The 13770-nt window shown below is 39.7% G+C and overlaps 1 protein-coding gene across 6 annotated transcripts in view; it reads left to right on the top strand.

The window, feature by feature from the left end:
- Positions 1-269: 269 nt before the first annotated feature.
- The window catches only part of LOC134342753 (band 4.1-like protein 1), a 326173-nt gene continuing 312672 nt past the window's right edge, over positions 270-13770 (top strand). For 4 of the 6 annotated variants that reach the window (XM_063041282.1, XM_063041274.1, XM_063041277.1 and 1 more), the window contains exon 1: positions 270-555. The gene's annotated coding sequence lies outside the window, so the exon portion shown is untranslated. The remainder of the gene's footprint in view (positions 556-13770) is intronic. The other 2 variants (XM_063041279.1, XM_063041281.1) reach the window with 2 other exon arrangements.

The raw sequence follows: 13770 nt of genomic DNA, 5'->3' as shown, positions 1-13770 counted from the left end.
TAACGTGCGATTAGGATTATTTACAATCATAACGGATGCTATTCCCAATGTTTATAGAAAAATTCTTGCATGAAAGACTCTTTGTGTCTGCATTCTCTCCCCGAGCAGTCACACCATCTGCTTGCTGGGTAATCTATAATTTCCGAACATCCCATTTTTTTCTGAGAGTTCTTTAACGAGATTACAAAACAATAATTTTGCTGTGGTTCATCACGTGGCGGAAGTTAATAGCAATTGCAGTATTTTTTTCTCTCTCTGTCTCTCCCTCCTGCAGTATGGAATTTGTTGCATTGCTGTGAAAGAATTGTGGGATTAAAGCTGGAGGCGACGCGATCTCATTGGGCCGGGCTGGAGGCAGGCGAGTGATTTTAATACGTGGTGTGTAGCAGGCGAATCGCGCAGTTTGCCTCAGACCTCGCATTGAGCGTTTCAATACCACCGCCTCACAGTTCTGGACTGGAGCTGTCAACGCAAGGATAGCGACTCCTCGATCACAACGTGTTCCTCATGACCATCGCCCGTGCAGCAAACCTGACAAACCTCTTGACACCTCAGGTACTGAGTGAAACTGCGTGGCCTTCAGAATCTTGTCAGTCGCCCGGCAATGATCCCAGTTGTAAAATCGCTATAAAATACCGTTTTGACCTGGGTCTTTTTTGCATTGCTTCTCACTACCACCCATACGTATTGAAGCGAGTTAATGGGCGTTTAATACTGATCGGTAGCGCGTACATAAAGCATGATTCTCGTTTGCTTATTTTTCAATTGCAGAGAGTTTTGGGCAACTTGCAATGTTCGGAGCTGGAAAGCTAGCGACCCGGTACTCCCCCCCCCCGCCCCCCGACAATCACTCTGTAGTGTTTGGTGTAATCGACTGCTATCGCTGTTTCTATCGAATCCATTGCCACAGGCTCTGGATCGAACCAGGCAGTAAAAGCCAACAGTGTAGTCATGAGATCTGGCCCGATTGGAGCTCTGTTCTGGAGTGTTGTAATCGGTGTAAAATGATCTGCTTTAGCACTTCTTCCCCCCCCCCCACAGTGGTTTCTGTTAATTGTGGGACGGGATTCCCGCCCACCCACCCCTAAACTCGGTCCAGACTTGGTATGGGTGTGACTGTTGGTGTCGGAACCTTCGGTCGTGTAGACAGAAACGACAGACTCTTTTGAAGTGCAGCTAGATCCTCAGCGTAGGCGGGGGTGGGGGGGGGGAACAAAGAAATCTCCACCTAGTAAAGTATTCATTTTAAGCAGCTTTCCCCAGTGCGTTTAATCAAAACCGACCGCTTACAGGAGTCAGCATCTTAAAGCTGCAACCTCACATGCGTAGCCTTTAATCTGGTGATTATTTGCTAATTTAAGGTCGTTCGCCGACATTCTGGGAGTATTCTTTTATTTTTAAGATCCTCGGTCAGCAGCGGGGAGCACCGTCTGCTCTGCTCTGACGTGCTGTCTGCATAGTTACATTGTTAGTGGGGGAAAATGGCAACTAAAGGACTCCCAGGGACTGTGTGAAACATTGATACGTCGCGATTTACCTTTATATACCTGAAAGTAAAACGAAACTACGTTTCTTCATGACACTGAAAGAGGAGCTAAGGTGGAGAAAGATAAGAAATGGTATTTTGCATAGGTGGGTAGGGAATGAGGAAAAATAAATGCAAAATATGATTTGGTACTGAGGTATATATGAATTGGAAATGCAAAAAGAAACCGTGTGTTAATGGCACACAGCCGCGTAATTAGTACGTCAAAGCTGTGTGTTGTGCTTTGGGCAAGGAATGTTACACCTATGGGCTATATTATTTGTAATTGGTGTTTAATTGAAGCTTTTTTTTCAATAAAATGGCGCGTTTTGAGCGAGGTTCAGTTGGTATCGTTGCTGTCTCTGGAGTCAGGAGGTTATTTCTATAAAATTTCCCACTGGGATTTGAGTGCAGCAGTTTAGGCTGGTAGGTACTTCAGTGCGGTACTGAAAGACTGCTGCATTGTAGGAGGCACTGTCATTTATATACAGAGTGCGAGTTTAGCTTGAAGTACGAGATTTACCGGCAGCAAATTGCTAAACCGCAAACAACATTATCTCCATCCATATTAAGCTTCTCAAGTGTTTAAGTAACCACCCCAAAGCTGATTATGGAATCTTGCTATACGCAGACGGACTACTGCCTTGCAAGGATACTGTAGTCTCCTTGTTAAGAAAGGAATTAGATGTGGAGGATGTCACACTTTGTTCTAAAGTGTGGTAAGCAGTGACTATAAATGTGATAGAATTGTATAATTTTCTATAGATACCATAAACACAGAGATTCTGCCAATGATGGAAATCCAGAACAACACACACAAAAAGCTGGGGGAACTCAGCAGGTCAGACAGCATCTATGGAAATGAATAAACCATGGTTGTTTGGCACCGATATTCTTCATCAGGACTCTTGGCCTGAAACATTGCTTATTCATTCCCATAGATGCTGCCTGACCTGCTGAGTTCCTCCAGCATTGCGTGTGTGTGATGCTATAATACCATGTCTCTTCAAGAAAATTTAAGCAGCATAGTGCTGTAATTGCATTTATTACTTTTGAGTTAGTTTGAATAGCACAGTTTATGTCTATTTAGAAACTGAGAATACTTTTACAATAAATCAATTGACCATGATTGTGTAGAGACGTGCATCATATGACTACATTAATCAGATCTTTCAAGCATCCGTTTCTGTTTTTCATAAATTAACCATTTTTCATAATGGAATGAACATTAATTTCTGGGCATGTAAAAATATTCAGCCACCAACCTTTTGTTCACATAAATATTACAATCAGAGATTTTGATCAATTTAACTGAGAATTTTTATTTGTAATCAACCGACTCCTTTTATTGACAGTAAAGTTCAAAAACAGGATATCGTAAAATGTGAAAAACTTAAAAATTCAAAAACCGAAATGTCAGCAGTTCAGAAGTATTCATCCCCCTTTGCTCAGTGCTTAGTTGAACCACCTCTCAGAGATATTACAGCCAGTAGTCTTTTTCGATAATTCTCTATTAGCTTTGTACAATGTGCTGGAGCAAGATTTGTCCATTCCTCCTTGCAAACTTGCTCAAGTTGTTCCAGGTTACTTGGGGAGTGGTGGTCGACAGCAATCTTGAGGTCTTGCCAGAGATGTTTGATGGGGTTAAGGTCAGGAATCTGACTCAAGGACATCTTTTTTTTCATTTGAGGCCGCTCCATGGTTGTTCTCAGCCGGTCGTTGTCCTCCCCAGTTTAAGCTTTCTGGCAGAGGCTAGCAGATTTGTATCTAGGATTTCTCTGTATTCAGCAGTAGTATTCATCTTTCTATCAATCCAAGCATGATGCTACCTCCAACCTACTTTACAGTAGCAATGGTGTTATGCAGCTGATTTAGATTTACATGACTCCTACCGCTTAGTGTTGAGGCCAAAAATTTCCACCTTAGTCTCATCTGACCACTAGACCTTCTACCGCATCTTTACTGTATCTTCTAAGTAACACTTTGCAAAGTCTTTATGGACAATGATATGCTTTTTTTTTTTTCTTGCCTCTCTTCCATAAATGCTGTTTTTGTACAAGGCCTTGGAGATTGTGGAACCATGAACTACATCTCCAGTTGTGGCTACTGACTTGTGCAGCTCATTCAGATTGACTGTTGGCATCACAGTAGCCTCTCTTCTTCTCCAGTGACTAAGTTTAAAGGGGTCTTAGCTAGGCAGCAAGGCTGTGGTTTCATATTTTTTTCACTTTTTCTCCGAGGTATGTTCAATGCCTTTGAGATCGTTTTGTACCCTTTCCCAGATTTGTGCTTCTCTATTATTATTTCCCTGACTTGCTTTGAATGGGCTTTTGTCTTCATTTTGGTTTAGTCTGTTGAAAATCTACCCTACTTTTGGACTTTACAGAGAGAGGGGGTAATTAGTCTTATGAATTCATTGAAAACGGGTGTTTCTCCAATTTTCTACATTCATCAAATTGGGTGAGTTGGTAAGGTAATACTGTATATTGTACCTGAGGAAAGTTAGTGTTGTAATAACAAAGGGGATGAATATTTCAGCCTCACAAATTTGGTTTTTAATTTTTAGCAGGATGTTGACAGGCATTGGAGTTTTTCTTTTGATTTGACATGATGCACAATGCTTTGTAAATTAGCTCAAAAATTCTACTTCAGTATATTTTAAATTTAGAAAGTGAGACAATAAAATGTAAAAATATTTGGGGGGGCGAATACTTTTTCAAGGTGCTGTATCTCAATTGAGTGAGAGAGGTAGAAATCTGTAGCTCAAGAGTAGTGGAGACAGTATATTTCATTGCTGTTGACAGTGTTCATTGTTATTTTGTATAGTTGTTAGCACAATTTAACTGGTGTTGCTGTCATTGTGTTTCTCTGAACAAAAATGTGATGCAGTAGAATTGACAATGTGGTTATGGAAGTCACTTTCATTAGTGCTTAGCACAATTTTGCCTGCACAATAGGTTTACAAACTTCTGGAGCTGAAGAATCACTTTTATTATAGTGCTGGGGCAGATAGCAATCCTTTTGACCATGTCGTAAAAACACCTGATTCTTGAAGCCTACATCTGAGGACAAATGGAAAAGTTATTCTCCTACCATTAGCATTTATGCTCAACTATATACTGTGCTTTCATTGGGAGATCTATTTGAAATTGTATCTGGTGTGTTTTCAAATGTGTCAGCCTTACCTGAGTCACAGAATGCTCCCAGTTCTGATATCAGCTTGTCTCCAAGTAGTTAAAATTAATGCAAGTTTAATTTAAAAATAAAATAACATGAGAATGCATGACAGTCATATCGTATATAACTGGTATGCCTGTCAGAAAATAATTTGATTATATAATTTAATCTTGCTTCAAAAACTTCTGGTCAGATCTTTGTGTGAATGCTGGTACCTTTCAAAACAGGTTCAAAGGTTGACTTACTATCAAAGTTTGTATGCCCTATACGAATCTGAGATTTATCTTCTCCAGATAGCCACGAAACAAAGAAAAGCATGGAAGTCGTTCAAGAAAAATATCAAACCCACCCCTGCACATAAAAAATGGCAACATGATCATCAACCACCAGTGCCCCCTCCCGTGCGCACAAACAACCCCCATTGCCCCCTCCCATGCGCACAGACAACCCCCATTCAAGTCATTTGCTCAGTTTTTTGCTGCTTACTGACGTATCAAAACAGAGTATTACTTGGGCCTGGAGCTTGCTGCTAGAGAAGGCAAGGGTGATAGAGCTGTTTAGGTATAGGTATATGAACGTTCAGAGAATGGAAGAATATGGATGTTGGTAGAAGGGATTGTTAATTTATTTTAATTAACATAGCACCATGGGCTAAAGACATGTTCTTGTGCTATACGATTCTATGTTCTATACATTTCAATGTTGTTGCATCTTAGGAGACCATGAGCAGAAAAAAGCAATGATTGAAGAAGGGGATTGAAGTAATGTGGGAATGAATAGGCTCTAGAATTGTTCACTCCATTTGTTTTCACAAATGTTTGGATAATTTTTTTTTGTAGGCATGTGAACATGAGCACAGAACGTTATTGGAAAGAGGTCCACAGTAGTGATTGACTTCCAGTCGCAATAGATGAGTGCTACAGAGACTAGATTTAGCAGGCTGCATGAAAAAAATTTGAGGCATATTAATGAGTATCCCATCTAAGATTATTGGTGTTTTGGAAAACAAAGATGTTTGAAGTTATTCTATCTTGTGGTCAACTGGTAAATTTGGTGACCCTACTGGTATTTCAGGGTATTTCTTCATTAATGTTGGTACTTGTAAAGATTAGCAGCTGCCCAGCCCAAATTGAAACTATTTCAAACCCTAATTAAAAGCTCACTGATTTAAATCCCCATTCAGGACGCAGTACTTGGGTGATTGGAATGCTGAAGAAGCACTCCATTATCATAGATTCATTCCTTCAGGATTATTTGAAGAATATCTTTGTCTCATTGTGCAGTAGGCAACTTTGGATGCTCTGATGTCACAAGTAGTACACCCTTCTGATAATGAGTTTTAGTTTTTGGTACTGAAAAGATTTGACTACAGATAAGAATAAATTGCTCTGTGAAGCACTCAACATCTATAATAACATAGTATAATTTACCATAAACTCTGGGTCTTTTCAAATTGTTTTCAGGTGTTTGGAGCTCTGTTTTAAGGCCTGATGCTCTAAAATGTGTTGAATCCTCCCCTGAATGGAATAACTCATCTTTACTGGAAACACTTCCATATGTTTGTTGTAAAGTCTTCTAATGGACATTATTTTTTTCAGTATGCTGGTTGTGTGTTAAATAGCTTAAATTTTCTGTTGTATTGGCAAGATTTTAAATTATCTGTTGGCTTGTCTGGCAGACAGTGCTAGATGAGGAGAAATATTCTCCAATATATGTTTATGAGTGAAGTATTACCTAACTGACATTTCTATCTCCCACTATTTAAAGTTTACGACTGAACAAGCGTGTTCATAAACATGCGTAATCTGAGATGGCTTCAGATCAAATGTACATCCCATCAGGAAGCCCACCTCTTCTTACTTCCATGGGATCAGCTGTGCCTTTTGTTGCCTCCCAATCCTGACCCTTGCAACACCCTACTGGCTAGTCCCTTCTACTCTGTGTAAACAGACATGTAAAACTCTGTTGCCCATGTACTCACTTACTCCTTGTTCAGGCAGATCTACCATGGTTACTGGTGAAGCAATACCTTTATTTAGAATTCTTACCCTTCCTTTTGCACCTTTGAATCTCTGCTCCCTTTTCCAGTTTTACAACCTTTTGGAAAAATCCACACTCCATTACTGACCTCTTCTGATTTTGCCAGACTATATTCAGCTGCCCATATCCTGAGGCCTGTAATTCCACCAATAAACTTGGATCACTTTGGCACTAAAATACTTACAGCACCCTAAATGCTTTTAAACTTCCTGCAAATGTTTTTCGTGAAACATGCCATCAAAATGGAGGCTGCCATTGTTGTAGGCTTGTAACATGCTCTGGCGTAAAGCACTGTTTAGTCAGTTCCTATACTGACACAATTTGTTGGGTGTTTGGGGAAAATGATCTGTGTATTTCAAACTGGAAAGCTGAAACATGCAAAAGAGTGTCAGACAGGGATGGTAATGGCTTAATGATCTAGATGAAGTTTAAATGATCTGAAGCTGTCGCAATCAGTCAAGTTTAGGCTTTGCTCTCAGACAGGAGAGCAAAGTGCTAAGCATTGCATAACCTAAAATAGCTATTTCATTGTGGTGTGTATGGACCTTGTTTACTTCTGTGAAACAAATGCCTACAACTAACACAAACAGACTTGTGAGTAATTGCATAAGTTCTCTACTGTGTTTCTGTGATTCTGCCCTAGTAAAACATTTGGATGACATTTGAATAGAATATTCACTCAACCAGTTTTACAAATAACATTATACTTTGGACTTTGATTGTGAGTAACCAATTTAAACATTTTACCATAACAAAGACCGAGAAATCCAGTGATACAGATTAACACAAAATGCTGGAGGAACTCAGCAGGTCAGGCAGCATTTATGGGGAGGAATAAACAGTCAGCGTTTCAGGCTGAGACCTTTCGTCGGTACTCTTTTTTAAAAAAAATCGGTCCTGATGAAGGGTCTCGGACCAAAACATTGACTGTTTATTCCTCTCCACAGATGCTTCCTGACCTGTTGAGTTCCTCCAGCATTTTATGTGTGTCACTTTGAATTTCCTACATCTGCAGAATTTCTTGTGTTCATGATGTGCAGGATCTCTTGTTTTTGCCAGTGATACAGATTCTGTGTTTTTTTTTGGGGGAGGGTGGTATTCCGCAATTTCCTAAGCACCTTTGAGTATCCGTCTGAAATTAGCTGGAGAGCTCTCCATTATTTTGTTAATGAAAGCTTTTGAGGAAAAAATGGGGTGTGTTATCCATAACTAATCCCTAATTTCTTTCACTGATGGCCCTGAGGAAGAAAGTACCAGAGATGCTTCAAAAAAGCTAGGACTATGTCCCACTGGCATCATGTTACAGAGTGACAAGAAGGGCTGCAGGTGAGTTGTTAAACTAAACTGACTATCAAGTAGAGCTGAAGACGAAGGCATATTCTACCCAATATTCCACACCACCCAATAAACAGGCTGCGGTTCATCTCCCGGCCTCACTGTCAGCCCTCCTTAACACTCCCATGAGGCTGCCTCTCCCTCCTGACCAAATATCTGGATTATGTAGTTAACAACAGCCTCCATGCGGTTGGCCCCAGGTGCTCAAGAGTTCCTTCATTAAGAGTGTTCAGAAACACTTCATCTCAACCTCTGATTTTTGAATTAGAAAGGGCTGCATGATGTAATCAATTTTAGTTTTTTTGCAGAATGTATGTGTACCTGGCATTTTGCATATCTCTTAATATAGCTGGTTGGAGCAAAGTCTGACGTAGGGATACCTTCATATTAAGAATTTTCATAACTCTAATTTGACTATGCTAAATCAGTCAGAATAAATGAATTATTAATTAAATGAGGTTTAATTACCTTTTGTTTTAATTTGATACCCATTGCTTAAATTTCTGCGTCTTCATAAAATATTTTTTTTTAGCAGACAGTACTCATTCAGTAGGAAAGCTGATGATCAGGTACCTACATATGGATGTCATAGAGGTATCTGCTCCTTCATTATCAGATGAAACAGTTCTGATAGGAGCAGTGAGACTGCCATGTGAAAGACAACACTTCAATCTGCCCGGATCAGATTGAGAGTGACAAGCTAGCTGAGTGAGCCAGAGTGCTTCCCGTTAGAGTTCAGGCTTTCTGCTGCTCTGTGGCTGAAGAAGAGCATTTGTTTGAATAAGCAGACCCTGTCTCCTCTAAACAAAGACTTAAATTGCTTAGAACGTGCTTGGATTGACCACTAGCCAGAAAAATAATGGGATACCCAAGTCAATTTCCTGCCTTGTTTAAATGTTAGAGTGTCTGCTATGCGCAGCTTGCAAATTTTTCTGGTAAGTTAGTTTGCTGAGGTGGTGAGATAGAACAACGATAACTTGTGTCTGGAGTTTAAATGGCTAATCAATTTTGTATTTTGAGTTCATTCTGGAATGCCTTGTTCACAGCCCAAACACCTAACCAACAGTGGTCAAGTATGTGCCAGGATACGCAATACTTGAGTTGGATTTTGTAGTTTGTGATAATCGCTCAGATTTCCTATCATTTAAAAGAAGTTAAAACTTATTTCTTTTAACTATCCCAGTGGTAACTTGGAGGAACTGCTGGGAGGAATCCTGCCTAGGCGTAACAACATACCCTACCCATCAGAGCTTGGCATGGGCCATCTTTGACAGCTAGCCAGGCTGGGACATGGCTGAAGCAAATTTCAACATCGTCAGTTTGATGGCTAATGGTCAGTGCAGGAGCGTCAGGAAGCCCCAGTGGGGAGGAGAAGTAGGAGACTAGCTGCCCCATGTGATTATAAAGATGTCCTACTTCCTGACTAGGACATCCAAATCAAAGATTATTTTCAGACCAGAAGAACCCTTAATAACGCCATGATTTTGTTCACCTAACTCCACACACTAAGGGGCAAAATTTTGTGGCCTGCAATGAACGCAATTAATTTACAAGGACAGTTGAAATGAATTGTGCCATCCCTCAGGGCAGTACTCCCTGCAGTACCCTCCTGGAAGTGGTTAGAATTTATCCTGAAAAGGCATAACAATTCCTGCCACCACCTGTTCCTTATTCTTGAACTACAGTGTTGGCAATCTGAAGCATCAAGTCTGATAGTTGAAGTTTTAACTTGTTTTAAAAAAAACATTTTGGGCAATGTCCCACCTTCATGTTGTTGTCTTGAGTACTGAATATGATAGCAATTAGGTCTGACATGAATGATGATGTCAACCCATTGAACTAAATATATTGAGAAGTTTCCAAAGATTGTGATCCAAAAGTCATGGACTGTTTATCTCTTAAACAGTCTTGTTAAAAGACATACAGTAATTAGGGGTGCATAGCAGTTACAGTGCAAGCGATTTGGGTTCATTTCCTCCCACTGTCTGTAAGGACTTTGTATGTTCTCTGGGTGCTCTGGTTTCCTACCACATTCCAAAGGTGTATGGGTTTCTAGATTAATTGGTCACATAGGTGTAATTGGGTGGCATGGGCTCATTGGACCAAAACAGCCAGTAACCGTGCTGTCTCTCTAATTAACATAAGTCTGACATTGAAAATACTCAGTGGACAAATAAGTAGGGTAGCTTTTCTGAATGGAGGAAAGTGGGGGTAATGATCCTGTAACAAAGGCCAAGATTGCAGCATGCTGTTATTTAGGATGTTGGCTGGGATGATGGACAGGGATCTTTTCTTCTCATGTTTCCACAAGTAGGTATTTCTTAAAACAGGAAAATTTCAAATAGCTTGGTGGCAATTGCTGGAAGCACTTGAAGATGCCTGAGAAAGGCATGTTTTGCTAATTGATTAACTTCGCATAGATGTCCTTCAAATATATTTGCATTTTCATTGGGAATGATCTCTGTTATAGAAATTTATCCAAGACTCCTTAATAAAAATGTTCAGCACCATAAATTTAGCATTTGAGCCAATTCTGGTTGGATACCTTTACTTCCAATGTTAATTTAACCTGTTTGCATCCATTTAGTTGAAATGACAATCAGTTTCTGTGACAAGGCATTTAACAATTGGCAATAGATAATATTCCATATTGATTTTTCTATTTGTTACTTCATCTGTTTGAAAAATTACTTCAAATACTGTGCTTTTTATAAACACTGTCTTCAAATATTTTGCTCTACTTGCTGAGAACATTTTGTATCCCTGTTTCTACCTGGGCAGATATTTTGACTTGTGGAAGACTGCTTTCTCTATGGTGTCTTTTATTCATTTCCTTGTTATGCCTATATGACTCTGCAATTTTGTTGTCAGTGCACTTAGGTATTTGGGAAGATAACTGAGAAATAATATTCACCTCTATGAAGATTTTGTTAAAAAATCATTAATAAAGTTGGTTCTGTAAGTTCTTGAGAATCTGATTATGACCTAGAAGTCATTGTCCATGGAAATGGGTGGGATTCATGTATGAATGGATGGTTAATGGTCAGTGTAGGCTTGATGGGCCAAAGGGCTGACTCTGCTCTATCTCTCTGTGACCCTATAACTATGCAGCCATTATTTGGTGTTTTATTTAGCAATATATCGGGTATAAGAACAGAACCACAGTTCCTCAAGTTTTTTTTTATCAGCTAAGTGACAGAAGAAGTTGCCAATGATTCTTATAGCTAGGAGCAAGTTTGCTTAAGGGAAGTCTGTGTGCTATCTGTCAACAGTTTTCATGCTTTCGCAAAATTCTTCTTTTCAAAAGTCTAGTAGGCCATTTGACATGTGCCATCAAATGTGTTGGGCTGAGTGTTGACTCTATTAACATCTGCCACAAACTACTGTAACAGTGCGTTTGCATGCTTTATAAATCTGTGGATGCACATCGATGATAAAGAAAGGAAATGAGTGTAAGTATAGTCAGTTATCTAATGATCATCAAACAGACAGTGGAGCCTTTTGTGTTATCTGAGCAGTGACTGCTAATTCATTAACAAAATCCAAAATTATCTTTTCTGTTGCACATGGAGCACTGCAAATATATTTTAAAAGCAATTTCAGACTTTTTTCACTGGACGTGATTTCAGTTCACTAACTCCACATCTTATGCAGTGAAATTAGGAAATCTAAAAAGTACGCATGCAAAATATTGGCTAGTCAAAGAAAGTTCAAAGATCTTTTACAAATGCATGAAGCAAAGAGAATAGACAAGGAAAGACTGGGGCTCAGATGGTAACCTGTGTTGATATTTAGAATGGAAATTTTGCAAATTTTTCCGTAAGTGAAGGAAGTGTTACTAATGGTGGGGGGGTGCAGGTGAAAAACTATTGGTTAGGATAAAATAGTAAGTAAATAATTTATCACCTTTCAAGAGATAAATTGCTTGGCCTGATGAGATATAATCTCAAATGAAAAAGAGAGGGTACTGTGGAGCAGAGGTTCCCAACCTGAGGTCCACTGATCCCTCAGTTAATGGTAGGGGTCCAAGGCATCAAAAAGATTGGGAATTCCAGCAGTGGAAGCACTACACTTTAAAATTCTCACTGCAAGAGGACTAGAGGACTAATAATGCACTGTTATTGAAGAACACAGGAAGGAATACACCAATTAGTTACAGTCCGCAGGTACTTTGGTCAGTACATCATTGGAATCCACTTTAAGGGTCAGGCATGTATTTGCTCAGGGATGGTCATGCTTGACTAACTTCAGAGGTAAGAGAAGGTGATAAAGAAACTCTGTTTGTTATAGTTTACATGGATTTATCAGGTTGGTCAAATAATAATTTGTCATCAGGAAGTAAAAGACTAATCATTGATGTGTGTATTTGAGCTTGGAACACTGCTATCACTGTGGCTTCACAGGGTGTGGGACTCTGTCCCCAGCTTTCTGCAATGTGTATTAATTTTTTTAGACTTTGATGTAGAGAGTGTGACGAAAAGTTTTGCAAATGATCCAGAAATTGTTTGTGTGTGACTGACTGGTGAAAAGTTTAGACGATAGAAACATTATAAATGGTCTGGTCGGTTGGACAGGAATGTCATGAAATAGAATTTAATCTGTAGAAGTAATGCCTTTGGAGTGGTGCAACATGGTAGGAATGTACAATGGGAAGATATAAAAGAGTGTGCAAGAACAGGAGGACCTTGATGTGCATGCTCACAGATCCTTCCTCTGTAGTTAGATAGATTAATAATGTGATCAAAGAAGTAATCAGAGATGCTTTCCTTCATTAGCTGCGGCATAGAATATAAGAGCTAGGAGGTTATGTTATCAAAATAGACCACAACTTGAGTGCTGAGAAGTACAGGAAAGATGTGGTTATACCACAGAGAAAATCTCAGTGCTACAAAAGTATACTTTGAGGAAAGTTGAAGATCGATCGGTTTCTTCTTTAGAAACAGAGACTCAGTTAAGATCTGAGGTTTAAAGTTTAAGGTTTGATACCTAGACCACATTTTGGGAACCCGATCACTTCGCTGTCCTTCTACCTGCATACAGGCAGAAGCTAAAGAGCAAGGCTCCAGAGATGAGGACAATAAAGAAGTGGTCGCAGGAGGCAGAGGAGCGGCTACAGAAAAGCTTCAATTTAGTGAACTGGGCCTTGTTCAAAGACTTGTTAGGGAATCTGAATGAATACTCCACAGTTGTTATGGACTTTATAAAAACAATGAGAAACCATAGAAAAACTACAGCACAAAAACAGGCCTTTTGGCCCTTCTTGGCTGTGCCGAACCATTTTCTGCCTAGTCCCACTGATCTGCACACGGACCATATAGCTCCATACACCTCCCATCCATGTATCTGTCCAATTTATTCTTAAATGTTAAAGAAGAACCCGCATTTACCACCTTGTCTGGCAGCTCATTCCAAACTCCCACCACTCTGTGTGAAGAAGCCCCCCCTAATGTTCCCTTTAAACTTTTCCCCCCTCCACACAAAATCATTCAGAGTCTTCCACAAACAGAAGCCTTGGATGAACCATGAGATCCCAAATCTTCTGTGGGCCAGATCAGTGACAGTCGGGTCTGGCCACCAAATTAAATACAAGAGGTTGAAGTATGATCTGTTAAACCATCTCATGTGGAAAGAGGAAATTCCAGACCAAAGTTGTATCATTGAAAGATGCTCAACAGTTGTGGCAGGGCTTAAAT

Source organism: Mobula hypostoma, chromosome 2 (genome assembly GCF_963921235.1).
Source record: "Mobula hypostoma chromosome 2, sMobHyp1.1, whole genome shotgun sequence".
In the NCBI taxonomy this organism is placed as follows: domain Eukaryota; kingdom Metazoa; phylum Chordata; class Chondrichthyes; order Myliobatiformes; family Myliobatidae; genus Mobula; species Mobula hypostoma.
Note: the sequence above shows the minus strand (reverse complement) of the source record. Positions and strands in the feature narration are given on the sequence as shown.